The sequence below is a fragment of the Bos indicus x Bos taurus genome, chromosome 19 (genome assembly GCF_003369695.1).
Source record: "Bos indicus x Bos taurus breed Angus x Brahman F1 hybrid chromosome 19, Bos_hybrid_MaternalHap_v2.0, whole genome shotgun sequence".
Classification (NCBI taxonomy): domain Eukaryota; kingdom Metazoa; phylum Chordata; class Mammalia; order Artiodactyla; family Bovidae; genus Bos; species Bos indicus x Bos taurus.
Genome location: NC_040094.1, coordinates 18,114,030 through 18,132,346, shown reverse-complemented (window position 1 = coordinate 18,132,346; position 18,317 = coordinate 18,114,030). Strand labels below are relative to the sequence as shown.

Here is an 18,317-nt window from a genome sequence, read left to right as displayed (position 1 = left end):
GCTGCGAACACAGCTTATGGGTGAGGAATGGCCGTTGGGCATCTCTGCAGCCCTGGCCCCAGCTTGGCTCATGTGCACAGAGGAGCAAATCTGGGGCAATGTCAGGAAACACTGCTCTGAAATCACAGCCAATAAAAAGGACATAAGATGGGGTAGATGAAGCTATCGACAGCAGAGACCCAGTCTGGGGGATGCTTGTAGCTGGCTTTCAGCAGGAATGAGGGGCTTCCCCAAATCTCATCACCAGCCTGGAATACAATTACCACCAGAGAAGTAGTAACATCTACTGTTACGGTGGGAGACCGGGAGCTGGCTCAGTGAACGTTCTAGCCTTCAGTGGAACGTGCTGCCATCCTCTGCCCACACTCGGAGACCCTCCCATGTTACCTCTGGTGGATCCCTCGCCGGATGTCATCTACCCACCAGCTACCACCAGGCACACAGCACCAACTGATTTCCATGCATCATCTTCCTCCCTCGCTCGTTCTTTCCTTCCTTTCCTCATTTAACCACTTATGCGTTTATCCAACATACATTTATTGTATACCTACTAGATCCTGGGCACCGCTCTAGGTATGGAATTACATAGCATCGCACAAACAGATGTGAGCGCATGGGATTCACATCCTAGTGGGGATAAACAACAAGTAAGATATATAACACATCAGATGATAAATGCCATGGGGAGAAAAGGACTATGAAAACATGCGAAGGCAGGGAAGGGGGACCCAAAAACGTCAGGGCTGGTCACAGTCTTAAGTAGATGCTTAGCATAGACTCACTGAGAAGGTCACATTTCTTATTTTGTTTTAAAGATTTTTTAATTAATATGTGGACCATTTTTAATATCTTTATTGAATTTGTTTTGTTTCTGTTTTATCTTTTGCTATTTTGGCCACAAGGCATGTGGGATTTTAGCTCCCTGTCCGGGAATGGAACACACATCCCCTGCTTTAGAAGGTGAAGTCTTAACCACTAGACCCCAGGGAATTAAAGATTCAAAGGGGGATGAAGAACAGCCCATGTACACGCCTTGGGGAAAAGTGTAGAGGGAACAGCCTGGCAAAACCCTCTGGTAGGAGGATCCTTAGACCTTCAACTGCAGTTGACCTCACTTTCTAGGGGAGTAAACCAGGGCTCTGGGAGGCTGAGTGCCTTACTCAAGGTCACATAAGTAGAACTGGTGGGCACACGCGTCCTGGCCACAAAGCCTGCACCCTGCACCACTCTCCCCACCCCGCCCCCCGCTCTCCGGAGGCTGGCTTTCAAATTCCCAGCAGGCTTTTTTCACACCTGGGCCTGGCCCAGGGCCAGTCTGAGCCCAGCACACGTGTCTGGTCACCAGTCCCGTCATGTCTCCTCCCGGCCCGCCCGCCCTGGGCTCTGTGTTTGTAGCTGACATGAGCTCATCTCCCTTTTGGCAGGGTGGCAGTTTCCATATTTAGGCGACTCGGTAACCTTGCTGGGATTCTGATGAGCTGCTGTCTTCCAGGCTCTCCCCTTGATTCAAGGGCTCACTGAGGTCTTTCCAGTGGGACTTACCGCAGGGATGGTGGGTGGTAGTGGTGGGGCAGGGGTGTAATTGGAGGGTAATTGGCAGAACTTCCTCCAGTCACTGACCCAACGCCTTGTGGCCCAAATCTTAGCAGGGGTGGCAGTGACATTGGAGAGAGCTCATGAGCTTCTCCAAGAAAAGCTGTCCCAAACCATTAACACACATACACATGCACACAATCCCCCAACACCCACAGTGACACATCTAACTACACACACACACACACAACTACACACCCAGCTGCACACACATGCACACCTTCATTCAGTCAACGAATCATTCACTGAATAATGAATTATTGGAGATGCGATGAGATATTCCAAGCCTTGTGCAGGGTGTGGAAGGGTCAAGAATATACATGAAAAAGATAAAGGGTCCACTGGTAAGCACATTCTAAATTCCTACAGTGGACACTGAGATACCCTGAGGGATGAAGGGTGCATGGACTCTGGACACAGTCCACACGGGACTGAATTCCAGGCTCCGAGTCCTGTGACAAGCTATTCAGTAGTAATTGCTATAATTGATAGAGCATTTGCGCCAGGCACTTGTCTAATAGCTTTTCTGAATTCACTCAATTGCTTTAATCTTAAATTTTTGCATCTGGAAAGTGGGCATGAGAATTCCTTCCGTCAGGTTGTTGTAAGGATGAAATATTCTAAGAGCTGTAAAGTGACAGCATTTTGTTCGACCCCTAATAGGTGCTAATGAAACATTACTTCCTTTCCTTGCCTTCTCTGCTCTCAAGTAGCTCATAGTCTAGAGGGAGAAATGATCTAAGAATGTAGCTAATGAACGCAAAGTTGATGGTCAAATTTCAAAGGGGAGGGACTTCCCTGGTGGTCCAGTGGCTACGACTTTGCATTCCCAAAGCAGGGGGTCTGGGGTTTCAATCCCCGGTCAGGGAACTAGATCTCAAATGCCAAAAGTAAGAGTTCAAATGCCACAATTAAAGGTGGAAGATCCTGTGTGCTGCAGCTAAGATCTAGGGCTGCCAAATAAAATAATATTGTAAAATATTAAATTAAAAATATTTAATATTAAAAAATAGTTTCAAAGGACAGTGACCAAGTACTGTGGGGGACAGTTAGCTGGGAAAATGAAGAAGTGGTTGCCCCCCTCCTTGTTTCTGGGGCCCTAGAAGCCTGTCCCCTCGCCCCAACTGCAGGATCACTGAGGTCCTGGCACGCCACATGCCCCAAGACTCCTGAGTGAAATCAGGACCTGCTTCCCTAGGGCTTCAAGTAAGGCCCGCCCCTCCTGGCCTCATCTTTGCAGTGACTGGAAGGAGATGGGCTGAAGGAAATACAGTGAGATCTAAGACAGCCGGCGGAGCCCAGAGTCGGAGCAAACAGAACCCTGCTCTCCTGCACGAGGGGAGCAGAATGGCATAGCACAGAGCCAGCTCTGCAGAAAGCATCTTGACAACTGATCAGGGGATGTCAGATTTCACTAAAGCTTTAGAGATGACAGCGATTTGTTTGTTTCCTCCGAAGAGCTCAAGAAAGAGGCAGAATTTGACTTGCTCTGATGAAAAGAGCATCATTTGGTAACAGACTGGAATCACAGCATCACAGTATCTTACGGCTGAAGGGACAGGAGTGCCTGTCTCCCAGGCAGGTTGTGGAGGACTAAGTGAGCCGATGCCTACAAAGATTCCCATGGAGTTAGGCACATAGTAGGTGCGCACTGCCTGATCACATGATCCAGCTCCAAGCATCAGGCCGGCACGTGACACTTAACATGTCCCAAACACATTTGCCATCTGCATCTCCGCCTTCACCAGCCCCGATGCCACTGAATCAGCCTCTCCTCCTCCCGTCATTTCTCTTGGTTGTACTTCTGCACACAAATGGCAAGTCAGCCATCACCGAAGCCTGAGAGGCAGATGGGACTCCTTTAAAAAAAATTTTTTTTTTAATTTTATTTTTGGTTGCACTAGATCTTCGTTGCTGTGCATGGGCTTTCTCTAGTTGCCATGAGGTGGGGGTTACACTTGGGCATCTCACTGCGTGGCTTCTCTGGGTGGAGAGTTCAAGCTCTAGGTGTGTGGGTTTCAGTACTTGCAGCCCACCGGGGCCCCGTAGTTGCAGCTCACGGGCTCTAGAGCGTGGGCTCAATAGTTGTGATGTAGGGGCTTTGTTGCCCTGTGGCATGTCCAATCTTCCCAGACCAGGGATCAAACTGGTGTCCCCTGCACTGGCAGGCAGATTCTTAACCACCAAACCACCAGGGAAGCTTGGGGACTCCTCTCTTGACCTCTGGAGTCACTTAGCAAGCTACAGGGCTTCCTCCCACAGTGGCTCCCAATTCTGCTTCTAGCTTCTGAGCACCACGACCATCACCCTAGTTGAGTTCCTTGTAATTTCTCCCTGGACCATTGCCACAGTCTCAACATTGTCCCCCATCTCCCACTTTCAGTTTTTGCATCTCTTCTCTCCAAACACTGCTACTTATGAAGCCAAATGGATTTTTCCAAAGGTAGCTTGGCTCTTACTCCTGGATTCAAAAATCTTAAATGTCTCCCCACTGCCTTCTGCGTTAGACACAAACTCCTCACTCTGGTGTTTAAGCTCTTACTCCATAGGGTTTTGGGCTGAGCTCTCACAGCCTTCTTTTGGCATCTCTCCTGGATAAATGCTGTGCTCTGCAAAACCAGATCATCTACCATTTCCCAAACAAGGATTTTCTGGCCCATTTGCCCACCTCCAAGCCCTCTGCCTGACACGTCTTCCTCAATCTCTATGTGTGCAAGTCCAACTCATCCTCTGGGGCCCTTTGAATGCCATTTCCTAGAGGAAGAAGTCCTTCTCATCTCCAACCAGATGTTATCACTATTTACCTATGAATAGCAGAACACGATGGCTCAGACCTCTCCTGAGACTCTTCCCCTGATGCACCCTGCATGATGGATGTTTGTAGACAGGTCCTATGTCCCATAAAGCACAGGGATGGAACTCAGTTCTTTTGAATGTGCTATAGTGCTGAGCAGGGCTGTCTACACTATAGACACAATGTGAGTGCCAGCTGGAAAATGAGATTTCCCATTGAGTGGGTGGGTCATCTGAATCCTTCTCCATCCTCCCTGGGTCAAGCTTGTGCTATCTACTGTTCAAAGAGGGAGACTTCCTGGAACCTGCAGGCTCTTGAACTTCTCAGTCTGTCTGTGTTTTGTACCTAGTCCTGTCCGACTCTTTACTACCCCGTGGACTGTAGCCCATCAGGCTCCTCTGTCTATGTGATTTTCTAGGCAGAAATACTGGAGTGGGTTGCCGTTTCCTTCTCTGGGGATCTTCCCGACCCAGGGATTGAATAGGTGTCTCCTGTGTCTCCTGCATTGGCAGGTGGATTTTACTACTGAGCCAGCTGGGAAGCCCTTGGTACTGATTAGCGGTTGTAGATGTTACCAAGTTGCCAAGCTCTGAGGACCTTGAGACCTTATCCTTTCTAATTCCCTCATTTCACAGAAGAAGAAACTGAGGTACAGAGAGCGGAAGTTACTTATCTAGGGTAAGGCTGGGCTGGGACTGGAATCTTAGTGACTTAGTCAGAGGTATTTCTAGCTAAATGGACTGATTCATTCCTTTATTTATTCCTCTGTTCAACTTCCTTCACTGAGCATCAGATACCTGCCAGGTACTGCAGGAGGTCCTGAGGACTCAGAGATAAGAAAGAGTCCCTGCCCTGAAGGGACTCACAGTCTGGTTGGGTGGAAGGGATGGATATGGCAATAGGCAAGGAGAGAGGGGGTGATGGGAGAACAGAGGTGGGCCCCTCACCCAGCCTTGGCCAGTGGTGAAGACGGTGTCTTCCATCTTCAAAGATGGTGGTTCTGCAGCGACCACACACACCCAGCTCCCACCCCCACCCAGGTCCCACCCCCCACCTCCAGGGATGATCAGCTTCTGCTGTGTCTCTTCCTTCCAAATCCTCTCCCACAGTCTGTGATGCTGAGACAGTGTTTGATTGAAGCAATGGAATGGAGAAAGATGCTTTACATCACCCCAAGATCTGCTGTAAAGATTCAATTAGACAAGGCATATAAACCACTTAGCTTAGGGCCTTGCAGACAGCGAACCCTCATTCAAAGTTAACTATTATTATCACAAATAAGAAACCAGAGGCTCAGGGAGGTTACATAATGGACCCAGAATAACACAGCTAGTAAGCAGGGGAGCTGGGCTTTGAAGCCAAGCCTGTCTGCCTTCAAAGCTCTTCTCTTTCCAAAACGCCACCCGGACTTAGAGAACCCAAGTGTCTCTTGTGCTCCTCCAGCTGATGGAGATGATCCCAGGAAGCCCTGGGGTCAGAGAACCCATGCTGTGTCCCAAGTGAGTGTCTTTTCACACACTCAGAAAGAAGGCTCCTGGACACCACTGAAGAAGCATAATACATAACAATATGTGCAGAAAGAATAATTTCTGCAGGCTTGAGTGGGCCTCTTGGTGCCCTTTTGTACCAGGAAATGCACAAGACCCCCAAGATGAGTCAATCCACTTCAGATCCAATCTTGTCCTGTGCTAGGAAGGCAATGGAGGAGAGAGAGCTTTCTGGAAGCTAATAATATGGAACTGACAAAGAAGACCATACTCCCAGCAGCGCTGGAAACATGCACAGTCATTACGTGGTAATGTGGGAGCCCTTCCAAGAGGACCAAGTGTAGCCAAGACATCCTTTTGGTACATTCTTCCTCTAGTTTTATTCACCTAAAAAAATTTTTTTTCGTATAAATGACCGGCAGGGTGATTTAAATCTAATGGGGGAAGTGGGTGAGCCAAATGGCAGGACCCTGATTTAGAAGACTCAGTACGCAGAAGTCTAGATATCTGGAACCCATCGGAGGTTGCTTCTGTCATAAAAAGATTCATCTCTAAATTACCTACAAGTAGGAAATGGCTTCCCATTGTCATTTGAAAAGCAGAATACTATTTGACTAGGAGATGGGGGAGCATAAGTTCGAAAAATTAAAGGCACAAGTAGGAAAAATCTGTCAACTGAAAGTCCTTTAGGACAGCTCTCCAAATGCAGACAGGAGGGAAAGGGACCTCAGTCCTTTAAGACTTTGTTTTTGTAGCATTGCCTGTCTCCTGTCACGCAGGTTCCACCAAGGCAATTGTCTGCATGTTTGTGTAGCTCTCACATACACATTACAAGAGGCCCTGTGTTTCCTGTACCCCCACCCCTCAAAAAACAAACACAAAATACATCCAGGAATCCAACAGAAGAGCTTAAGAACTTCCTGCCTGAAAGAATTCAAAGATCTCACAGATCATAATGGACTCAAGATCAGATGGCTCAATCATCATACACCTTTCTATAATGTTGGTGTCAAATATTTACCCCATTTTCGCTGTGATGGGGAGCCCTCTACTTCCTAAGGCAACCCATCCCACTCTGCACAGCCCTGACCAATTGGGAGTTGTTGGTGATGAGCCCAACACATGGAGCACCATCCACTTGATCTGGGTTTCTAGGTTTTCCCTCTTCCACTCCACAGGACTTCAGATGTGTGACTTTATAGGTCCCAACCAACATACCCAAGAGTCAAGGCTAGCTCTGGCTCCATAAAGGCCAGCATTTAAATGCCCAGGAAGGCATCAAGTCTTTTAACACACAGGTATGGTTTGATGTATCATCTCTGAGCCTGAGGGGCAGCAAGATGGTGCCAGGTTTTGAAAACCCCAAGTTTTTCATCTTATTCTGCTCCTGGTTCTCTCTAACAGCCAGCAAAAACGAACATCTTTTTTCCTACCTAGGAAATTTCACTGAAGCCATGGTTTGTGTTGCCTAGCACATTTCTGTCACTAGTTCAAATGTCTTCTCAGGACTCCAGATCTGGAAGTCCCACTGCTTATTCCATATCGTGTTTCAGTACTTTTAGAGGCTCTTCCAACTCAGTACATTCAACTCAGTAATGCCTCGAATAAGACAGAATTCTCAGATTTCAATCCTTATTATTATTATTATTTTTTTTCCTGTCAACACATGGCTGGAAATTCAGAAAAAAAAAATGGTTTGCAGCTTGTGTGCGACCTGGTTGTAGAAGACAGATGTCAGCCCAGTGGTTCAAAGCCTGGCTTAGAGCAGGGCAGACCTGGGTTCTAAGTCACTTAGTAGCCATGAGATCTTGGGCAAATGCCTTATTTTTCTCAAGTATCAGTTCTCTCAATGGGAAAATGGGGTGGGGGAGGAGAAGCATAACATCTTCCTTCCAGGGCGGCTGTGAGGCTTAAAGGAGAAAAGCTCAGCAAAGCTGGCAGCACCATGCCTAACACAAAATAAAGACATCATCTATGCTACTCTTTTTCCTCCCTCTTGGCCTCTGATGGCTAATTCCTGAGTCCCAGACAACCCGGTGATGAAACCGTTGACAGGCTAGCTGCTCCATTAGCCTGGTGGAAGTAGAGACTTCAGAGTCCCTCCCTTGCCTCGGGCGTCTGCTCTGGAGGCTTCAGGAAACCAGATGTGTTCCCTTCTGGGGACTCAGAAAATTTTGAAGGAAAATTGGCTGAAAGAACATAGGCAGACTTCTCAGGACCTACACATTTAGAAAAGCTCAACAAGTTCTGAAAATCAGATCCACGTGTCAATACATTCCTTCACACATTTGTCAAAAATCCACCATCATGTACTCTGGAAGAGGCACTGTCTTGGTGGGACCAAGACTCATGAGCTGGGCCCTGCTTTTGAAGTGCTGCCGTCTTAGTGGGGGTGTGAAGGGCTCGATGGCTTTGTGCCGCTGGGCAGTCAGTGGGCCTCTCCACAGTCTTCTCCTCCCAGGCATGTGGTAGGGTAGGGCTGCACGCCCCTGCACTGTGACTTTTGGTCACACGGAGATGGAGTCTGGATCCCTGAGTGACCTGCTGTGGAGCCACACTGGACACAAAACATGAGCCAGAAACCAGATTATGTTGCGTTAAGCCACCAAGATTCGGGGGTTGTTTCTTACCAACCATAATCCAGCCCATTCTTCCTGATGCAGCCACCAAGCTCCATACCAACCCCAGTGTCTTTATCATAATGAACAAATTCTCCCCGCTGCCTGACTCCCCCACACCCACAGAAAATGGAGCTTCTGAATCTCCCTGGTGGTCCAGTTGTTAAGAATCCACCTGCCAATGCAGGCAACACAGGTTCAATCCCTGGTCCTGGAAGATCCCACATGCAGTGAGGCAGCTAAGGCTGTGAGCCAGCACTACTGAAGCCTGCATTCCCTAGAGCCTGTGCTCTGCAACGAGAGAAGCCACAGCAAGAAGAAGCCCATGCACCACAATGAGAGAGTAGTCCCTGCTTGCTGCAGCTAGAGAAAGCCTGTGCGAAGCCACGAAGACCCAGTGCAGCCCAAAATAAATAAATTAAAAATTTTTTTTAATTAAAAAGGAAATTTTACAAACAATGAGCTTCCTTTATCAGAATTTAAACCCCTGAGCAATTAAGATGTTGTAAATTGAAGAGTTCTTTCCAATGAATAAAATTCCTCTTATTTCTAATGAATATGAGATGGCTTACATGAAGCTAAGTACTCCAGTGATTATAAAATCGCCACCATAGAACATCAACATTTCTTCTTTTACTGTTTAAGTGGCCTATTAAATTGATACTGATTAGGCATTTTTCTTTCTCAAATTCTTTCTCTCTGACACTGATCTTTTGCATCATTTTTAACCCATGGTCTGATCTGGGCTGAAATGCTTTTTTCCTCCCGATCTGTTTAGGGGGCATTTCTAGGCACTTCTTCCAAGCTGCTGGCAAAAAGCAATTTCTGTGCATCTTTTAGGTCCCCCAATTTCCAAACACTGTCCTGAGTTAATGTCACTTTATTTTCAAAAGCACTCCTTTCCTCTTGACTGTTCCTAAGTGGTTTTGCCTCTGTATGACCATAGAGATAAAAGAATTCACAGATAGAAAGAAAAGGCCCTTCCCCTTCTTTTGAAACTAGAAAGCCTAGCCGTGTGGAGCCTGTGGCAGGCTGAAATGACTTCACGTGGCTCCCACATACAGAATGAGGAAGCGCTACTATATTGAAGAAGCCGCCCTTTTGATCTATAAACGCTTTCTCATTAATTCATCAGGTCTGGTTGCTGCCACTGACCTGGCGTCTGCGGACTCCATTCTGTGCCCCGAGTCTGCACGCCACCCTCACCTCTTCCCCGGATGGCTACCTTTTGCTCCTGACTAGTCTTGGTCCTCTGCATCTTGCTTTTCCAATGAGCTCTCTATCTTGTAGCCAAGAGTCAGCTTTCTAAAATACAAATCTGCATTTTTCAATGCCTTGACTCAAAAGCCCTCCCCACTGTTTTCTGGAAAAAGACCAATTTTGGCATCCCTGTATGATCCTGTCCCTGATCATGCCTCCAGCCTGTCTCTCTGACTCTCCTACTGTGTGCTGAGCAAGCTGGGAGCCCCAGAAAGGTGCCGTATTCTTGCCTCCTGGCCTTCGCCCCGGCTGTTTCCCCTTCCTAGAATGCGCTTTATCTCTCCTTCTCTAGCTAACATTCATTCATCCTTCAGATCTCTGTTTCTCCTCTGAGCTGCCTCCATTTTTAAGAAAATGTTTCTAGCCATGTGGTGTGCTGGATATTAATTCTTTGACTAGGGATTGTGCCACCTGCAGCGGAAGCATGGCGTCTTAACCACTGGACCGCTAGGGAAGTCCCTGAGAGGTCTCCATTTTTTAACTTTTCAGGTTGGCAGCCTGTGAGCTTTCCTCTAGTGCGGTCACAGTTTCCACATCATGTTGAAACTGGTCACTTGTCGGTCTCCCCCATTAGATTATGAGCTCATTGAGGGCAGGTTGTATATCTCCTTTCTCTTCATACCTCCAGAGCCTGGTGCAGAGGGGGCTCAATAAGGATTTCTTGAATGTGGGTGACTGCTGCTGCTGCTAAGTCACTTCAGTTGTGTCCGACTCTGTGAGACCCCATAGACAGCAGCCTGCCAGGCTCCCCTGTCCCTGGGATTCTCCAGGCAAGAACACTGGAGTGGATTGCCATTTCCTTCTCCAATGCATGAAAGTGAAAAGTGAAAGTGAAGTCGCTCAGTCGTGTCCGACTCCTAGCGACCCCGTGAACTGCAGCCTACCAGGCTCCTCCGTCCATGGGATTTTCCAGGCAAGAGTACTAGAGTGGGGTGCCATTGCCTTCTCCGGAATGTGAGTGAAAGAACCTATTATTTCATTTGATCATGATGACCATTTAGGAGTGTAGGCAGAGCAAGACTTATCTCCAATTTCACAGGTGAGGGAACCGAGGCTCAGAGACACATGGCCTGCTCTGACTTGCTGTGATGCAGTTATCATCCATCAGTTGATGGGTGGGTGGTGCTGGCAGTGGTGTGACTGGAGGAATCCATGTCTGGGAATCTGGTGATGGTGGAGGCCGGAGTCAGGGCTTAAGACCATTCTCTCACTCACTCACTCAGCGAACACATCCTGATCACCTACTGTGTATCAAGCATTGTGCTAGCCAGGACCCTGGCCTCCGAGTGGGCACAGCCCAGGCCTCTGCAGACTAGTCTAGTTTCCAACCTTATTCTAATCACAAGAACCTGGTCAGAGCTGGGACTTTCCCTCCAGAAAAAGATGAACCTAGGTGCATGCGTGTGTGTGCACACACACACACACGTTCTGTGTACATTTCAGGGTGTCTGAATTCCCCTGAAACTTACCTGTGGGCCCTCGGTTAAGAGTCCCTAGTTTAGATGAGAAGACAAGCATGGAAACAGTTATGTGATATGAAACACGGGGCTGAGAAATTAGAAGTTCCACCCTTAATGGGACAAAGGAACTAGAGAAGACTGGGCATGTCACTCACTTGACATGAGTTTTACTGAGCACCTACTATGTGTCAGGAGCTGCGCTGAACACCAGGGACAGATGGTGAATAAGACCGTAGAATCCCTATTCTCTGGCTCTTACAGTCCAGTTGACCAGGCAGTGGCATTTGAACTGAGCCTTAAGTTCAGGAAAGGAGATGGGGGAGGGCAGTCCAGGCAGAGTGAGACCAGTCTGAGATCTGGGAGGACAGGCAGACAGGCACCACCCCCTTCTCTGATGCTCCCCACCAACTAGAGGTGAGATGAGTTTCCAGCGCTCACTCTGGAAGATGACACAGCCCAGCAGGGGATAGCGCCATGGAGGGCTGGGAGACTGCGTGCATGCATGTGCGCTTTGCGCACGCACAGACACGCATGAGCCGATCAGCTCGTTGTCACCGTGGACCACGCTTCCCTCTGGCCTCCCTGCAGTAGCACCCACAGCCCGCACCTGGGATTGCCATGCCCGAGACACCACTGAGGTTGCTTCCCTGATCTCGGCCCCGAACCCCGGGAGAGAGCTTTCTCTTATTTCTTTCCTCACCTTGGTCAGAATTTCAGGTGCATGAGAAATGGAAGCTCACGGGCAGCTTGGATACTAATGGGTCCCTGCAGCCGAGCGCAGTCCGCAAAGCACCAGCGCCTTGGTGCACAGCCATCCATGCAGGCGGCAGGGGACCCCAGCGCGCAGCTGTCCGCTCGGGTACCTCTTCTTCAGCCTCAGTGCTAGTTTTCCACCTCAAGACCGCTTGGCTTTAATGGAAGGAAACCAGTTCCTGCCTTCCTTTTAGTTTCTTGGCACGTATAATGCCCCCAGTGATATTTTTGGCGGATGCGTAGCTGGCAGTTAGAGGACGTTTTGTAACTACCACAAAACAACCGTTAAGTACCAAAAAATAAAAAGAGTTTTTCTTTTTGGATCACGAAAGAATACAGACACGTCTGGCTTTGTAAAATTACTGTCAGTCAGTGGGCATATGGGTTCCTGAAAAGTTGGGCAGAAATCACAATATTGTGGAAAGCATCCTCGAAAAGCATCCCACTCTACCTGGCAAGGCCCGTACTCCTCCTTCGGATCCTGCCTAAATGGCTCCTTCTTTAGAAAGTCTTTTCTGGATCCCCTCCAGTGGAAAGAACAGATTTTTGTTGCATCTCTACCATGTGCCACTGTCTGAGCGACATTATATGTTATCGCAAACCATCCTCTCTACAACCCCAGAGATGGTAGCTGTGCTGTATTACAGGTGAAGAAAGGAAGGCTGCGAAGTGAAGAGGCTTGTACGGGTTTTCAAAGCTCATAGGTGATGCAGCCAGAGGCTGAAACCCGGACTGAACTGATGCTAAAACTCATGCTCTGTTCAAACAGCTGCTGAGTTAGTTCTTCTGCTTGGAAGCTCCTTCCCTTCTGACTTTGATCATAAGTCGCATCCACTTTAAGCATTTGTTGACCGGTTCTTTCTTTCCATTTGGTGGGGCTCTGATGCAGGTATCATCATGGCCTTCTTAGGGTCTAGTTTTCTTCTCCCATAGGAGGAATGCAGGGAGTATTTGTGGAATGAAAGTAGGAATTGGTGGGTATTCCCTGATGGTCCAGTGGTTAGGACTTGGCACTTTTACTGCCAGGGCCCAGGTTTGATCCCTGGTTGAGGAACTAAGATCCCACAAGCTGCATGGTACAGCAAAAAGAAAAAAAAAAGTAGGAATTGATTATAGATTTCCTCAGAGATAGCTAATCTGCAACAATTTTCAGTGTATCTGTAACTCTTTCCTAGATTTCCTTGTTTGCCTCCCGTGGCTTTCTAGATAAAGAATAAGGCCAGGCTCCTCTGTCGATGGGATTCTCCAGGCAAGAATACTGGAGTGGGTTGCCATTCCCTTCTCCAGGAGATCTCCCTGACCCAGGGATTGAACCTGTGTTTCCTGCACTGCAGGAGAATTCTTTACTGTCTGAGCTACCAGGGAAGCCCAAGTAATAAGGCCACCTCTGCTTTAAGAAGCCTAGCCTCCCCTCATATTCTCCGAGGAGTAAACATATTCTGGAAAAGAATGGCCAGAAAACTATTGAAAGGTTGACTATAAGATCTTGACCTGAAATCCCCATTCACTGAAAACAGGACTTGGCCAACAATAGTTCTACTAATTTCCAACTTTCAGAAACATCACTTGAGACCACTGAGCAGTAGACCAACATACAAATGCCCTCAACATACAAAATGCCCTTGCTTCTTCTCTTGTTCCCCCATCACCATCCTCGCTATTCAGTCTTGGTCCTCCATCTTGGTAGGCATTCTCCATATAGTGACTTTTTGCCATCGCCCAGGGTGGGAAGATGAAACAAGAAGTTTAGGCAGAAGCAAGGATGCTTCTGATTGTCAGGCTTCAGCATCCAGCCCATCCCAAGCCTTTCAATGGATCTACTCACAATAATAACTGTGTTAGGAGTAATTGCCAATATTCATTGAGTACCTTTTATATGCCAGGCACTAAGTAGTTTCTGGGCTTCCCTGGTGGCTCAGACAGTAAAGAGACGCAGGTTCAATTCCTGAGTTGGGAAGATCCCTTGGAGAAGGGAATGGTACCCACTCCAGTATTCATGCCTGGAGAATTCCACAGACAGAGAAGCCTGGCAGGCTATAGTTCATGCGGTGGCAAAGAGACAGACCTAACTGGAGTGACAGCACTCAGGCAATCTCTGCAAACTTCATTTCATGAGTAAGGTAATGGAAGCTAAGCCATTAGGAGATTTTGCCTTAGTCACAGAGCTACAAAATGGTTGAGGTTGTATTTGAATCCAAGCAGGATATCTGACTCCAGAATTGCAAGTGTAACTACTTTGTATCAACACTTTACCTTGGAGCATCCCAGCATCACCCACCCCCTCCAACCACCTCTTAGTCACCCAACTGTTTTGCCCAGTGCTCTTCGCCCTGGTCCTTATTTCAGCTTTACCTTTGGCACAGGCTGAGAAATGCTTTTCTGTTTGTCTTAGAGGCTCTCTTTCAGAATCTGGTTGTACTTTTGCTTGAGAACTACACACTGCGTTTCTGGATAACAGACCCCACCCCCAGCACCATGTCTCCATCAGGAGAGGGTGATCAGACTCCACCTGTCAAGGAAGCAAGATTCTCTGGCATGCAGCCAGTTTTCCTAACGAGGTGCACTTCTCTTGCAAAAGGTAGTTTGCTAGCTATATTGTTAGCCTCCAGAGCTCAGTGAAGTCCCCCGTCTATCCCAGGTCTCACAAAGGAGGAGGCGGGGAGCACTGTCTGAGTGACAGTGACCAGGTGGGAGGTGGAGAGCATTACCCTGCATTCATTCCTGCCGGGTCCCTCCCCTCGGCTAGACCCTCTGTTCCCAGCACGCTCTGAACAAAGGCAGTACGTCTTGAAGAAATTCAACATCCCTTCCCGGGATCGGGTGCTGGCCAAGTGGGCGGAGGGAATGGTTTCATTTGAAATCTCCCTTCATTCCCCCATCTCCCTCTCTGTCTACTGGTCCAGGAATCACAAGTCTTTGGCAGTGATTTCAGGCTGGCTGATTTTTCATGGAAAATTTCTATTGGAAACCATGATGGGGAGGACTCATTCAGCTATTTGGGGGACCCTATGATGTTTAGAAACTGTGCTTCTTTTAAGTCTTTATTGAATTTGTTACAGTATTGCTTCTTTTTGTTTATGTTCTGGTTTTTTGGGCTTGCAGCATGTGGAATCTTAATTCCTAGACCAGGAATGGAACCCATGCCCTGAGCACTGGAAGGCCAAGTCTTAGACAATGGACCGCTAGGAAAGCCCCTAGAAATCATGCTTCTTGAAGCCCCCGACTCTTGGCCAGAATCCCATCTCCAGACGACATCCAGGCATATTCCCTGAGCCCTTGTGTGGGGAGTTGTGTGAAGCGACCAGCCTGCAGGCTCACATGGTCATGCGGCACTGGGGACCCTACCAGGCAAGTCTGATTGGCTAAATGCTCTGCTCCTTCTGGTCTCTGTGGGCGAACTGTGAGGTCGCCAGGGCGTGCCCTGTTTCACATCTGGATATACTTTAGCAATGCAGAGCCTCTTTGGGGAGTTTTGGTTGACTGAGGAAAAAAGACAAATCCCTTTGTTGGCAAGCATCTGGCCAATTCATAGACTATTAGGAGCTGGAAGAGACTTCACTGGGGCTCAGTGGTAGAGAATCCACCTGCTGATGCAGGAGACATGAGTTCGATCCCTGATCTGGGAAGATTCCACATGTTTCAGGGCAACTAAGCCCGTGTGCCGCAAGTACTGAGCCTGAGCTCTAAACCCCGGGAGCCAAAACTACTGAGCCCGTGTACCGCAACTCCTGAGCCCGCATGCCCTAGAGCCTGTGCTCTGCAACAAGAGAAGCCACCGCAATGAGAAGCACCCCCATCACAACCAGAGAGTGGTCCCACTCGCCGCAACTAGAGAAAAGCCTGCACAGCCATGAAGACCCAGTGCGGTCAAAAATAATAAATAGTTATTTTAAAAAACTAAAAAAAAGGAGAGACTTCACTGGGACTACTAGTAGCCAGAGGTCATCTGCATCACAATGCCAGGCAACCCAGCAGAAGCTGAATTCTGACCTCTGACCCAACACACAGCAGCAGAGAGCTCTCGGATAAGTCATTTATTTTGTCAGCACTTTGGTTCCATTGTCTGTAAAATAGGGCTAATACTAACAGCTGACACTGAGAGAGCTACTTACTGTACCACTCTTGATATAGATAAGATCATTACTGCCTTTCAACGACCCTATTGTGTTAGTTTCCTGGAGCTGATGTAACAAATCAGCCCAAGTTTATTGTCTCAAAGTTTCAGAGACCAGAAGTCTGAAATCTAGCTGGATGATTTTTATTAAAAAAACCATTTATTTATTTATTTTTGGCTGTGCTGGGTCTTCGTTGCCGCTCAGGCTTTTCTCTAGTTGCAGCTGGTGGGGGCTACCCTCTAGCTGAGGTGTGCGGGCTTCTCACAGCGGGGGCTTCTCCTGTTGCAGACCACGACTCCAGGGTGCAGGGTCCTCAGTAGTTTCGGCTACGGGTCTCCAGAGCCCAGGCTCAGTAGGTATGATGCACAAGCTCATTTGCTCCTCAGCATGTGGGATCCTCCCGGATCCGGTATCGAACCTGTGTCTCCTGCATTGGCAGGTGGATTCTTTGCCACTGAGCCACCAGGGAAGCCGCCATAGCAGGCGCACCATTGGCTGGGCTGTGCTCCCTTGGAGGGAGGTAGGGAGAATCCATCTTTACCTCCTCCAGCCGTTGATGGCTCCCAGCACTCCTCAGCCTCCACAACTCTCTCCCCTGGGGCTCACATCCTACTTTCCTTCCTCTCAAGGATACCAACCACTGGATTTAGGATGCACCCAAAATCCAGGATGATATCATGCTGAGATCCTTAGCTCATTCGTATCTTCAAAGACTATTTTCATGTATTCGTGGGTTCCAGGGGTTAGGACTTGGAAATATCTTTTGGGATACGACTCAACTCATGGCACCTAGGACAAAGGTATCTCTCTGATGCCCATTTTACAGATGAGGAGACCAATCAGGGTCACACAGTGAGGAAGTAATGGATCTGAAATGCAAACCCATGTGGTCTGACTTCAGAACTTGTTTTTTTTTAAGTTTTTTTTTTTTTTAATGTGGACCATTTTAAAAGTCTTTATTGAATTTGTTACAATATTACTTCTGCCTTGTGTTTTGAATTTTTGGCCTTGAGGCATGTGGAAGCTTAGCTCCCAGACCAGGAATTGAACCCACACTTCTTGCATTGGAAGGCAAAGTCTTAACCACTGGATGGCCAGGGAAGAACCCAGAGCTCATTTTAAGAAATCATTACATTAGACAAATACTGAGTAGAGTTGTAGATGCTAGAGATGCAATAGTACAGAAAAAGAAAAGAGGAAAAAAACAGATGCTGAAACTGTTCTTGGAACAGCAAGCAGGCCAGAGTGGCTGAAGTGGAGACAGTGACAGAATTTATAGAACCTTCTAGTGATTTCCATGTTCAACTCACATGAGATGGGAAACTCATAGAGGGGTTTGAGGGAAGAAGTGACAGCATCTGCCTCGTGTCTTTAAAGGACTCCAGAGAGACCAGTGGGTTAAGAAGTGACTATTGTGGGTCCAAGGCATAAACAGGAAGACAGCTGGAAGGTCCAGGCAAGAGATGAGGATGCCCAGAGTAGGGAGGCAGTGGTGGTAGAGAAGTGATCAGATTCTGTGCATATTTTGATGCAACAGCCAATAGAATTTGCTGGTGGGTTGGATGTGGGCTTTGTAAAAAAGAAAAAAAAAGGATGCCCAGATTTTTGACCTGAGCACCTGGAAAGCTAGAGCTGCCCTTGATTCCTCTGCTTCTCCTGCAGGATACTTGTAGCAATCAAATGTAGTAACAAGCGGGAAAATGCTGCCCTGAAGCTCTGCCAAGTACTTTCCTTTGCTGGTGGTGGTGGTTATTATTATTTGTTCTGCGATTTGAAACTTTTTCCAGCTCCAGGTTGCCAGGAGGTGCCAGACTGGGCTGAAAAACTGTCAAGCAAATCGCTGTCTGAATTACGAGAGAATATAATTATCTGACTGTAATTTTAAACTGTCCTTTATAAGTCCCTCACTGTCTTCCCTGCCTGTGCTCAGTGCATATTTGAGATTCAAGATGCTGCTCTCCCATCATAATGGACGAGACAATATCAATATAGGCAGAGACAAAGGAAACAGCGGCAGTTTGGAAATTATCTCCTTCGGATCCTTATCATTCTCCCCTGAGCCTCTGGATGTAAATGGAACCATTGCAAGCTTTTTGCTCTTTGAAGTGTAAAGTACGCGATGACTGGCTACTGTTCTAGAAGCGATAAATTCCTTCCCTCCCAACGTGCCCAGGTTTCTGGCAACGTTCTTATCAATGTGACAGTTTTCTGTTGACTTTTTTCTTAATGGAGAGTAG

The 18,317-nt window shown here is 47.7% G+C and overlaps 1 protein-coding gene and 1 non-coding gene across 3 annotated transcripts in view; one reads left to right on the top strand and one right to left on the bottom strand.

Moving 5' to 3' along the window:
* Nucleotides 1-18,317, bottom strand: part of ASIC2 (acid sensing ion channel subunit 2) — a 1,207,018-nt gene that overhangs the window by 149,780 nt on the left and 1,038,921 nt on the right. The gene's annotated exons all lie outside the window — the stretch shown is intronic.
* On the top strand, nucleotides 12,948-13,019 carry TRNAK-UUU. Its single transcript has one exon. It is a non-coding gene; the product is annotated as a tRNA-Lys (tRNA).